Below are 13,317 nucleotides of genomic sequence, written 5' to 3' on the forward strand. Positions count from 1 at the left end.
ATTAATACTTAGCATACTTAAAATATCATTTCATTTCCTTCATTGCATAAAAGAATATTTTTCATAACAGCTTTTCATTCTCATTTCATATCATTTAGAAAACTCTATAAGGGTATGAATATGATACTTACCTGGACTTCATGCTATTTTCATTTCATGTACTCCATTCGTATGCATGCCAAATGATAACCTACATGCATACATAACCTTAACATCATTCCCTTTTCAAGTGCATATGCAACTTAAAATTATAAATGCATAAATTACCCTTGACTTATACTTCCTTCACTTAGATCTATTCAAGTCACCTCCAACTAATGCACCGGATCCCATCAGAACTCCGCAGCTAAGCGTGCTTGGGCAAGAGTAGTACTAGGATGGGTGACCTCCTGGGAAGTCCTCGTGTTGCACCCCCCATTTTAAAGGGTGACAAAGATGTCATTACAAAGATGTCATTACAAATAGGCTCTGCTAGGGTTTTCTCTTGAGGTTACATTGTATGGCTGCCGTTGGGGCTTCTGTGGTGGCCCCGGCTTGTCCTCGGTCATATGTAGATCTGGTGGCACAAACGCCTCAACCTCTTTCGGAGCTGGAGGTGCCACTGTGTCCGTTGAAGGTTTTTGAGGGTCTTCCATATGTTTCCTTTACGAAGGAAGAGATTGAGCGTTCGACTCAACCTTTTAAGTTTTCATTAGTATTGAAGTTTCTGCGCAGACAACCATCGTTGGATAATATTAGAGCCTTCTGTAGACGACGGCGGGGTTTGGCTGTTCAACCAGTGATTTCAGCGATGGCTAGTCCACGCTTGGTTTTTATAAGAATGTTGAATGAAGAAGATTTTATTAAGGGCTTCTCTCGGGAGGCATTTGAAATTGATGGAGTCCAATACAGGGTGTTCCAGTGGTTGACTGCTTACGTTGAGGAGAAGGAACCGTCTGTGGTTCCTGTATGGATTTTCTTACCTGGGTTGCCTTCGAATTATTTTCATGAATCATTTTTATGGAATATTACGTTACCTCTGGGTCAGTATATTCGAAGGGATAACTGTACGCGTTGCTCTACGAAGACGGATGGAGCAAGAGTTTGTATTAAAATGGATATTTCTAAACCACCGGTGGAAGAGTCTGGATTGGTGTTCCTAATTAGCCATCGAGCTGGGTACAACAGGTAGTTTTTGAAACTCTTCCTTGGTATTGTACAAGATGTTGCATGCAAGGGAATAATTTGAAAATGTGCATGAGGGACATCAAGAAAATTAAAGGTTGGGAGGGCAAAATGAAAACGACGTGGGAAAGGAAGGAGAAAAAACTGGACGGAGGGGCTGTTAGCATTAAAGAGGTGGGACTGTTTGTTGAGAAGTCGAATTCTGAGCCTGTGAAGGAGAATGATACTAAGTTGGTAGAGGGGGAGAATAACACAAATCATGGTTCAGTAGGGGGGAGAAACAGTTGGTGGTGTTAGATGGAGAGGTACAGGGAGAAGCGGTACAATTGAATATGATCTTAACTGAGAGAGAGGTGGAGGTGGAAACTCAGCAAGGAGTCCTGCTGGTGGAAGGTGATGCGGGGCAGATTGTATTGGAGAAGGAGAGTGTAGGTTTGCATGGTGAGGAGGAGAATGTCTTGATATATTCTGAGGATGGGAAGAAAGGAGGGTGATATGGATGTAGTGTGTGAAGATGGGGGTGGGGATTGGGATAATATGGGAGTAGAAATGCAGGTAGAGGGGGAGGAATTTACCTTGAGGCAAGCAGGGGAACAGGTGAATAAGGATGTGGTGGAGGAAGGGGAAATAGTTATTGAGTTGCGTGGGCAGTCTGATTCTGAATTGAACACGGGGATTGATAATCTTGCTAAGGGGAAAGCATGTAGCTCGAATTCTAAAAACATCAGCCAAAAGTTAGTCAAATGGGATGTTAGGAGATCGACAAGGGTGGTTAGTAAGCCCTTGAAAATTAATTTATGATGCAGAACTTTTTTTTCTGGAATTTGAGGGGTGTTAACACGTCCCAAAAGAGATTGAGTGTATTAGTCAAGAAGTTTTTACCTAGTATAGTAGCTGTTGCGGAGCCATTTGTTTCAATGAATCATATGCGGATGTTACAGAGCAGATTAAATATGGCTGGTAGTGTATCGAATGAAGAGGTGGGAGGAAAATTATGGGTTATGTGGATGGCTGGAATGCAGGTCTCGATGTTGGATATCTCAAATCAACATATTACTGTGAGTATTTGTGATGGTGATAAAAGAATGCATTGTTCTATGGTTTATGCAAAGTGTACGACAAGTGATAGAAGGGCGTTGTGGCAGAGTCTAGTAGAGTGTGCGGATGAAACGATGCCTTGGATAGTAGTGGGGGATTTCAATGTTATTAGATATGATTCGGAGAGGAGAGGAGGGAGTGCTAGATCAGTTGTAGCGATGGATGAGTTTAATGTGTTTATTGAGTCTACTAGGTTAACGGAACTGAGGTCTGAAGGGAATCAATTTTTCTGGTGCAATGGACAACAGGGATTGGCTTGTGGATGGTCTCGTTTGGACCGGTCACTAGTTAACGCAACCTTTCTGGAGTTATTTTCGAACGCCAGTATGCAGTATCTCTCGCATAGAACCTCGGATCACTCACCACTTCTAATTCGGTTGGAGGAGTCTCATAGCGCTTATGGGTTCCCTCCGTTTAAGTTCCATCAAATGTGGGTGACGCATGAATCATTCTTGAGTTGTATTGCTGGGGCCTGGGAAGACAATTTTGCAGATTATGGTATGGAGAGATTAGCTCGAAAGCTTAAATGGCTGAAGCCTATTCTAAGGGTGTGGAATCGTGATATGTTTGGAAATATTAAAACACAGATTGGAGTTTTAGAGGAGAGGCTGGCCAGGTTAGAGGAGAAGCTGCAGGTTGAATTTCATGCGGATGATGAACAAGATTATTTGGTTACCAAGGTAGAACTGGAAGTGTGGTCATAGCGGGAGGAAATCTGTCTTCGTCAGCAAGCAAAACAAAGTTGGCTTTCAAATGGGGAAGCTTCAGCTCAATTTTTTCAGTCGTTCAAAACTATAAATAGTAAGGTGGTTCATGAGATGAAAATGCAAGATGGTACATGGCTTAAGAGTCTGGAAGAAGTGCATGAGGGTGCTGTAAAGTATCAACCAAGTATCACAGAGGAGGTGGAGGAGGTGCAAAATCTAGTTGATTTAATTCAACCAAGTATCATAGAGGAGGAAAATAATATGTTGGGGTTGCTCCCTTCAATCCAAAGTGTAAAAGAGGCATTGTTTTCAATTCCAGTGGATAGTAGTTTGGGTCCGGATGGATTCGGGTTGGGATTTTACCAAGCTTGTTGGCATATCGTTAGTGAGGATCTTGTTGGGGCGGTGCAGGATTTTTTTTAGGTGCTGTTCTTCCAAGAAATTTTTCGGCCTCTTTTTTGGTGTTGATACCAAAGGTTGCTGCTCCTTCTGGTTTTGAGAAATTCCGGCCCATTAGTTTGTGCTCGATGTTTTACAAAATTTGTGCTAAAATTTTGGTTAGTAGGCTTTCTACTCTACTTCCAAGATTGGTGTCTTTGGAACAAGGGGTGTTTATTCCAGGTAAGAGCATCTTTGATAATATTAGTCTAACTCAAGAGTTAGTACATAGTCTGAATAAACCTACTTGGGGAGGAAATATTATTTTGAAGATTGATATGGAAAAGACATATGACAGTGTAGCTTGGAGTTTTTTGCTGAATGTTCTGCATCATTTTGGTTTTTTTGTGAGTTTCTGTGGTTTGATTAAGAGATGTATATCCAAAAATTGGTTCTCAGTTGTGATGAATGGGGTTCCCAAATGTTATTTTCATGGTGGGTGGGGGTTAAGGCAGGGTGATCCATTGTCACCATATTTGTTCATTCTTGTCGAAGAAGTTCTTTCTCGGTTGCTTAGACAAAAATTCATGGAAAAGAAGATTGGCACTTTTTCTCTGCCAAGGCAAGCTCCATTGATTTCTCATCTTTTATATGCCGATGATATTGTCATTTTTGCTAATGGGGGTTCCGCTTCGGTGAGAGAAATTTCTAAGACGCTTCAGCTTTATGAATGATGGTCTAGGCAAAAGGTTAGTTCCTCAAGGTCTTCTATCATTTTTTTGAAGCACATAGTGAGTAGTCGAAGGGGGAGGTTATTGAGAATTTCGGGGTTTGTGGAAGGAAAACTTCCGTTTAAATATTTAGGTGTGCCAATTTTAGATAGTAGATTGAAGGCAATGCATCTGGATGATATTGTTGGTAAAATTACAAGTAGAATTGAGGGATGGCAAAATAAAATACTATCCAATGGATCGAGGGTGATACTTTTGAGACAAGTTCTTATGATTTTACCGGTTCATTTGCTATCTACGGTTCACATACCAATATCTGTGGTGAGAAAAATTAATAGGAGCTTCAGTAACTTTTTTTTGAGGTGTGAAGGATGGGAAACCAAGGAAACATTGGAAATCTTGGGATCAATTGTGTCTCCTGACGTCTGAAGGTGGCATGGGCTTTCGAGATTTGCATGATGTACAAAAATCTTTATTTATGAAGTTCGCATGGAAATTATTAACGGAAGATTCGATTTGGTCACAATTTTTCAAAGTGAAATATGTGCGGGATCGTCATGTTTCTTTGTTACAATAGGGAATGGTACGAGGTTCTGGAAGAAGGTGCATTTGTGACTCCCAGAGGTCTTGAGCAGGTCCAAGTGGAAATTACATAGGGGAAATGTTTTCTTCTGGTGGGATAGATGGATGGATGATGGGCCAATTGGGGAGTAGCATGGTAATGTAGTGAGGCCAGAAATGAAGGTGAAAGAATGCTAGGTAGAAAATGAATGGGATGAGGATAAGCTGATTCGATTAATTGGGGAGGAAAAAACTCGTGAGGTTCTAACAGTTTTACGTAAAAGACCGGAGGGGGACGATGTGTTAATTTGGTTAGAGAATAAGACAGGGCAGTTTACGTCACAGAGTGCATGGAATTGTGTAAGAGTTCGAGCTCCTGAAGTCAGGTGGGCGGGTTGGATATGGCATTCATGTTTGCCAAAAAATATGTCGGTGGTCATGTGGAAGGCATTAAATAATGATTTGAGTGTAGATGCAAAGCTGAGATCAGTGGGTATTCCTATAGTCTCGAAATGTAACTACTGTTTGGAGGGTGGGTTTGAGGACTTGAATCATGTCCTTGCAATTGGTGATTTTGTAAAAGAATTGTGGAAGAGAGTTGCAGAACAGGTGGGGCTTAGGAGCATAACGGCATCGACTTGGAAAGCTCTGGTTGACATGTGGTTTCGAAAGGCTAAGAAAGGGTCACAGATGGGGCAGATTTTGGGTTTACTTCCTGCGATAATTACGTGGTTGCTCCAGTTGAGAAGATGCTGGTCTCGGGCAGAAGGGAAAAGTGAGTTTGTTAGTCAGATATGGATGCAGCTGAAGCATGGGGTTGTTAAAATTGGAGAGAAATTAAAGTCAACAAAACAGCAGTTAGAAAGAGATGTACAAATTTTGCATGAAATGCAGTTCCAGTTTCTGTTCCGAAGAGGAGTTGTCCTCGACTGGTTCATTGGTCTCGACTGGATGAAGGAAAATGGAAGCTGAATGTTGATGGAGCATCAAGGGGAAATCCAGGGCCAGGGGGAGTGTTGAGGGATTCGGCTGGGAACGTGAAGATGGCTTTTACCGTGAATTTGGGACATGGTACGAATAATTATGCAGAACTATTGTGTTTTATTACATGGTATTCAGTTGGTGAAGGAACAAGGCATAGTGGATTTTGAGGTGGAACTTGACTCTTGGTTGGTGGTTCGTTGGATAACTAAAAATAGATGCAATACTTGGTATTTGGAGGATTTTTGGGAAGATGTAGTGGACTCTTTACAGGGGCTTAATATTTGTATAAAACATATTTTCAGGGAAGGGAATCAAGCAGCAGACTTCCTAGCTCGTTTGGGGGCGGAAGGCCAGGATGAGAAGTGGTGGTCGACACAAGAGTACCTGCTTTGTTGAGAGGGATTCTAAGACTTGATAAATCTAGCTTCCCTTCTATCCGTAGGTAGTAGTATGGGTAAAGGGGTTTTAGTTATATGGTTTTTGTTGGGTTTGTTTTTGAGGGGGTCTTTTGTTGTTTTTTTCATGTATGTTTTTGCTTCGGTTTTTCTCCGCCAAAAGTGAGGGTGAATAAAAGTGGGAGGAAATCACTCTTGGACATGTGATTTCCTCTCTTTTTTTTAAAAAAAAAAAAGTCACTTCCAACACTTAGATTCAATTTCATGTCATTATACCTTAAAGTAAATCTCCATGGTTCACTTTAAAGATTACAACAAAATCCCATCAACTCCATCACTTCTTTTCTCCACTCATGCATAATCTAACCCACTCTTGACCAAGCATAATATACAACTTCAAATCAACCTTGAAAATTAAACATTGTATACTCATCGTCAAGACAGACTATTCATTACATATGATAAATTTGTTTGGCACATATGTCCAACCAATTTACAGATGTACCCTACCCTTTTATTACTTAAGATTAACGTATAACTCATTAAAACATTTCCTTGTGTATACAAGCTTCATATATACCAACACTAGCATTCGACTAAAATTACACGTACCCTGCCCTTTCATCACCTAAGATAACATATAGTCTACCAACACATCCACTTCATGTTTTTGCAAGCTTCCCACAATCCAACACAATTTCAACCAACACATCCATTCACACAGTATGTCCAAACTACATAGCTTATCCTGACACTTCACACGAATACAACCATATCACAATATATAGCATCCCATTGGTTCACACAGTGAAGGCTTGAGGGATGAGGAGAGAGAAGGAAGAGGGGGAAAAAAGCTAGAGTTTCGGAATTTTAGTCTAGACCCTTCATCTAGGGGTCCCTAATCTAATCCAGCATTGAAGATTTTAAACATTGAAAACAAATTAACTAAGTAATAGGTAGATGAAATAAAATGCAATGAGACTAAAATAAATATTAAACTTTGTTTTATAAATTCCAAAATACTATTTTTCATCATAAAAGAAATAAATGGAGTTCACTAAATATTTTTAAAAGAAACAAACCCATCTAAATAATAGAGTTTTTAACATAAAATAAAACAATGAATTTTACATAATATTCTTAAAAAATAAAATCATTTAAGTAAAATGATTTGCCAAAACTATATTATTTTCAGGGTTTCAAAATATAAAAAGACTTACTTGAAATATGGGTTTGGTTTAATAATACCAAAAATACCCATTTTTAAAATAATTTTGAACATTTAAAATATTTCTAAAACTTTAAAATACTGGGCTCCTTTTAAAAATCACCAGGTATATTTAAAAACACAAATTCTATATTTAAAACATGTCAATGAGACTCGTGACCAATTGAGAAAAAAGGAGAAGTAGTACTAGTTGTATACCTAGTGTTGCCTACTGACTAAAAGGGATTCCCAACCTTTGGCCACGGGTAGAATTAGGATCCAAAAGACTGCTAACCAAAATACACGAGACATAACAGTGTGTACAAGCCAGAGGAAAGCGAAACGAGTAATTGAATATATAAATTGTTTACTTTCTTTATGAAGGATGTACAAGGTGTGGGAAATGTTTTATGATAAATGAAAATCTTTTTAAATAAAAACCCCACCTTGTAATGTTTTTAAAGGAAATGAGTGATTTATGTAAAGTATTTAGATGAATGATAAATGCTTGAATAAAAATCTATGTTAGTATATTTTTACAGTATAAAATAATGCTTATTAAGTATTTGACTCATTTTGTTTTATATGTCTCTCCCCCTTCTAAGAACAAAATGAGGATAAAGCTTTAGGATAGACATGGCCCCAAGGAAAGAGTGACAGAAGGCTAGGTATGGTTATGTACTTTACGAAAGAGTATTTTGTAAAAGACCTTTTATTTTAATTTGATGATTTCTATTGTAAACTCTATTTTAGTTTACAAAGTAGGTTTTAATTTTAAACGTAGAATCTTTTATATCTTAGGAAGGAAAGGAAAAAGTTTTAAAAGGTTAAGTAATTTCCATCTTATTTTCTAAAACTATTTGTTAAACTCCCACAATAAGGATGGGCATTACACTAGTAATTAAAAATCTTAATTAAGGTCTCATACCTACCAATAATTGGCACTTGTCGAGCAGCTTGTACTTGTGGAAGAAAAAAATAAATGGACTTATCAATTGTCAAAAGTGATATAAGTCCTTGTATACGTAGTTTGACATTTAAATTAATATGAAAATTTTGTCACGCTATATATATAATTTATGACTAAGTTGTTCAAATTTGAAACTAGCACATAATACTGTATAGTGTATAACTGAGCATAGATCAATGACATGATTCACAAACTAATCAAAATTTTGACTAGGTGATAAACCATGTAGCCCATCTAACCCCAAGTCATATTATAGTTTTTTGGTGACACTACAATCTAACAAATAGACTTTGTAGAAGGGATATTTGTATCCTCTAATAATCAAGCCCACAACCTATAATTTAGCTAAGAGATCATAAAATCAAGAAGAGTTAAGACAGGTTGACTAAGATTTCTAAGAGGAAAGGGGCTCAGATTTCTCATCTGAGAAAGACTCAAACTCCTAAAAGGAAAAGGATTCACAAGGCTGATTGAAATTCTATCACTCTAAGGAAATAACATCTATAAATAGCCTATAGGGGGTAACAAATTCTGAACTTGATTTCCTTCCTCTTTTACCCTCATATTATTATTTTGACTTTGGCATCAAAGTATCCCCAGGGCAACCAGTGCTGCCCCTTTGTTAGTTACAGGTCATCCATGTGATTGGTGGTGCGAAACACGTCCTTAACAGTGCTGCCCCTTTGTTCGTTGCAGGTCATTCGTGTGGTTGGTGGTGTGAAACACATCTTTAATAGTGGCACCGTCTGTGGGATCTCTACAAACTTCAATGTGATTTTCACATGCCAAAGATTATGCGATCACACCTAAATCGTGATATGAAAGCAAGCATGGCGGATGTAGAAACAAGGTTGGTAGAAGCCAAGGAAAAATTGAAATAGGCAATGGCAGTTGTCGAGCAACTGCAAAAAGAGAACGAAGAATTGAAACCACAGAAAGACAACCCCCTCCTGTACAAAACGGTTTGGTTGAAGGAGATGCACATAGTGTAGAAGGCATAAACAAGGAAGAGATAGAGAATAAAAGGTTGCATGATGAACTACACAGTCTGATTGACAAGTGCAAGGAGATGGAAAAAAGGATGGGTCAAGGTACATATGACCCTTTACGGCTTCCCCGGAGAAGTGGCTTGTTGTGCTTTCCCATGGACGTTGAAAGGGATAGCGCGGGGCTGGTTTGGGACTCTACATCCTGGATCCATTGAAAGTTTTGAGGAGCTGGCAAAGCAGTTCCTTACACAATTTATGATAAGTAGAAGGCACCTTAGACTAGTCGCCTATCTGCTAACCATAAAACAAAAAGAGGGAGAAATAAAACAAAAAGAGGGAGAAAGCTTGAAAGTATATCTGACGCGCTTCAACAAAAAAAGGCTCACTATGGATGACCAAGATGAGAAAATCACCTTGATCGCCATCCTAAGGGCCATCTAGCCCCGAGGCCCGATCATGGTGGAGTTAGCCAGGAGAGCTCCATCCACCTTAAGGGAGTTCATGGATCGAGCAAATGATTTTGTGAATGCTGAAGACACGTTATAGGTTTTCTTGGGGCTGAGGAGGTAGGAAGCGAAGTCAAATAGTACCTAGACTTACTAGAAGTGATTAGAAAGAGGCAGATCTAGAAGTGAGCATGGTAAGAGAGAGAGAGAGAGAGAGAGAGAGAGAGAGAGAGAGAGAGAGAGAGAGAGAGAGCATTGGAAGAATACAACACGTACATGCCCCTTGGCAGGCAACAAGGCCAACACCCCTTAGCGAACAATAAGGCCTATGCCCCTTGGCCAGCAACAAGACTGGCACCCCTCGACGGGCAACAAGACATGCACCCCTCAGCGAGCAACAAAACTGACATCTCCACCATGCAACTAGACCAAGCTCTCCACAGAAAGCGGATGTAGTTCTACCCCACGACCCCCTAATAGTTAGCCACCAGTGTCGAGTTACACACTCGTGGTGCAACCAAAAAGGGTGTGGAGCTCAAAAGACCCCATGACCCCCCAATAGTTAGCCACCAAAGGTTGAGTTACATACTTGCGGTGCAACAAAAAAGGGCTTAGAGGTCAAAAGATCCCACGACCCCCCAACAATTAGCCACCATTGTCGAGTTTAAAACTCGCAGTGCCCATGAAAAAGAGAAAAGTCAAGGATTGCCTGACACCACTCACACCTCGCCGAAAGTCAATAGGTGAGACAAGTTATCAGATTGCCTTACCACCCTTGTGATAAGCAAATAGGCAGGAAAGGTCAAGGTCTGCCCGACCTCCCAGGAACCTAACTAGCGGGCAACTCTTTGGATTGCTTGACCTCTCTCACCTAGATGGCAATACGAGCGCAATATCTTCTCTAGCAAATGCCGAGTGTCTATACTTATGCCACAACCATCGCCAGCAAGTTCTTTGGGGAAAGAGTCGACAGACTCAACAACCACTCTAATGTGGACCGAAGGAGTCGATAGGCTCCTTGACCACTTAAATACGGGTTACTACAACACCAACAATAAAATCACAACACCAACAACAATTTACACCAAGGGGAAGAAAATACACTACTAACAACCAAAAATGACTATGAAAATATATACAAAAAACCAATCATGGAAATATGCACTCTTCGCTGACAATAAACAATCCCTCAGGCAAATATCCATTCAAATAGACAAACTCAAAATCTAGTTCCGCACTCACACCTAATGCGGTTGAGTACATCTCCCTCTTATCTTCCCAAATTGAGCTCTTCATCGTTTGACAAACCATAAACAAAAAATTAGGAACCAAATAGGACACTAGAGACCAATTTTTAAAATTTATTTTGCAAATTATTACTTGAAGATTCTCAAGGCCTTCTAAGGCTTCACAAGAGCGTGGAGACACCTATACCCTCACTAGTATGGACCCTCAGCGGGGTAAGCGAAAACAAAAGCAAGTAGGCGCCCACGAGCCAGCGGGGTAAAATGCAAGTATAGGGAATGCAAAGTATTTAATTTCCCATGTGTGAGCACAAAGAAAATTAGCAGAGTAGCTGGAAGGGATATTTGTATCCTCTAATAATCAAGCCCACAACGAATAATTTAGTTAAGAGATAAAGTCAAAAAGAGATAAGACAGGTTGACTCAAATTCCTAAGAGGATAGGTACTCAGACTCCTAAAAGGAAAAGAACTCAAACTTCTAAAAGGAAAAGGCTTCACAAGTGTGATGCCCCCAAAACCCCACGCACGGACATGGGGAAATCGAGACGTCCGGATGGTGACATCATGGGGCACCACCCTATCGATGAGTGCCAAGTGTGTGTATAAGCAACAAATGTGTACGAAGAAACACGTATTGGATAGCAAAGTCATAAACTAAGTACCAGAATTTTTATTGTTTAATACAAAGCTGTTCAAAACATACATATTAAAATATTACAAACTACAAATATAGTTTCAAATGTAATTGCAAAGCATAAATTCAACTTAGTACTCCGGCGGAGCCGCATCCTCGGGCTCAGCCTCCTCCTCTTCCTCGAACTCTGCACCAAAATCTACGGTACCAAAAAGGTGCTGCAGGTAAGTAAAATCCAAACACCATTAGATAAAAGCATATAAAACTCAAACAATATGCATGAAAGAAAAGCCAATGCACATGACCAGTAAAACCATATTTTTTCCACGCATGCCAAAAACCCATTTGGCCCAGAAACATAACCTTTAAAAACTAGTCCTCGCCATTATCCCAGATAATAGCCCAAAACAAACCACAATTTTTCCAGAAAATGGATCACATAGCCTCAAACCAAACCTCGCCATTTTCTCAGAAAATGGCCCGTAACCAAAACCATAAAAACCAATCCAATTATGCATGCACCATGATCTCCCCTAGGGATCATCCGCACACTCTGGCTCTGTTTCACACCGCAGGTAACGTCTATGCGTGTGACACGTAAACGAGCGATGCCGTCCAACCAACCAATCACAAATCACAAGACACAAACCAACCAACCAATCACAAATCAACAAACCAAGCAATTCCGTCCTCAATCCATCCAACCCCCGAACTCTTCGGATTCAGTCAGGAATCAACCAACCAACAACAAATATTTATTGTAAGAGAAAAATATATTTAAATCTAAAAGTAGAGTTTGGAAAATATTTACAGTGCTATACGGTATTTTTTGAAAACTCGCGGTGTTGCAAACGACGGAGGAAAAACAATGTAACAGTATATTTTACACTGTAGCCGTGGGTAATAAATTACCCACTTTCGAACGGGGACAAACCAAGACACGAAATTGATAGGAAATGGTTTAGGGATGTTTATGAAACTAAAGGAAGTGAGCTTTGGCCGTGGGTAGCAGCGCATGGTGGCAGATCGGACACTTGAAGCTAATTTCAGCTTTGGAGAGTGAGGGAGAGTGAGGGCTATACACAACTCCATTGGCCATGAAATTTCTTGGGGAAGGTCATGGTGATGAGATGAACAAGATGGTGGTGGTGAAACACCATGGGTGGCGAAACACCATGGGTGGCCGTGTATGGCGGCGTACGGTGCTGCAACCGAAACTCTAGCTATGGAGACCCATCGGAGAAAAAGAGAGAGTTAGGGAAAAAGAAAGACATGGGGAGGAAGCCCTTGATGTGGTGAATCCAATGGTGGTGCTTGGTGGCTGATTTGGCCGTGTATGGTGGCTCAAAGAGGAGAAAAAGGCTTGAAAACCCATTTGTTTGGAGGAGAAAAGAGGGAGATTGGGTGGCCGGCGTTGCACACCATCGGCGTAGTAGAGCTCACCGGTGAGGGAGGGATATGCCGGAGGTGGAGGTGGGTCACGGCGGCTGGAGGTGGTGCCAGCTGGGCGAGCTGAAGGATTGAGCAGAGGGAGAGGGGGGTGTTCGGGTCTCACAGGCTGGGGGGAAAGCAGGGGAGGAAAAAGAAGAAGAAAAAAAAAAGAAGAAGAAGAAAGAAAGAAAAGAGAAAAGAAAAAGAGGAAAAAGAAAAAGGAAAGAAAGAAAGTGAGATCCAGTCTTCACTCCCGGAAACCAAAAACTGATCTGCCGAAAACGATTTTAAAAATATAAAATGACTAAAATAAATTAAACACCACAACAAATAAAATAAAAACTAATTTAAAATACAATAATTTAAAATAAAAGAAC

The 13,317-nt window shown here is 40.2% G+C and overlaps 1 pseudogene; it reads left to right on the top strand.

Moving 5' to 3' along the window:
- The first annotated feature begins 298 nt into the window (after positions 1-298).
- On the top strand, positions 299-411 carry LOC122317674 (annotated as a pseudogene).
- Positions 412-13,317: the final 12,906 nt, after the last annotated feature.

This window comes from Carya illinoinensis, chromosome 7, assembly GCF_018687715.1.
Source record: "Carya illinoinensis cultivar Pawnee chromosome 7, C.illinoinensisPawnee_v1, whole genome shotgun sequence".
NCBI lineage: Eukaryota > Viridiplantae > Streptophyta > Magnoliopsida > Fagales > Juglandaceae > Carya > Carya illinoinensis.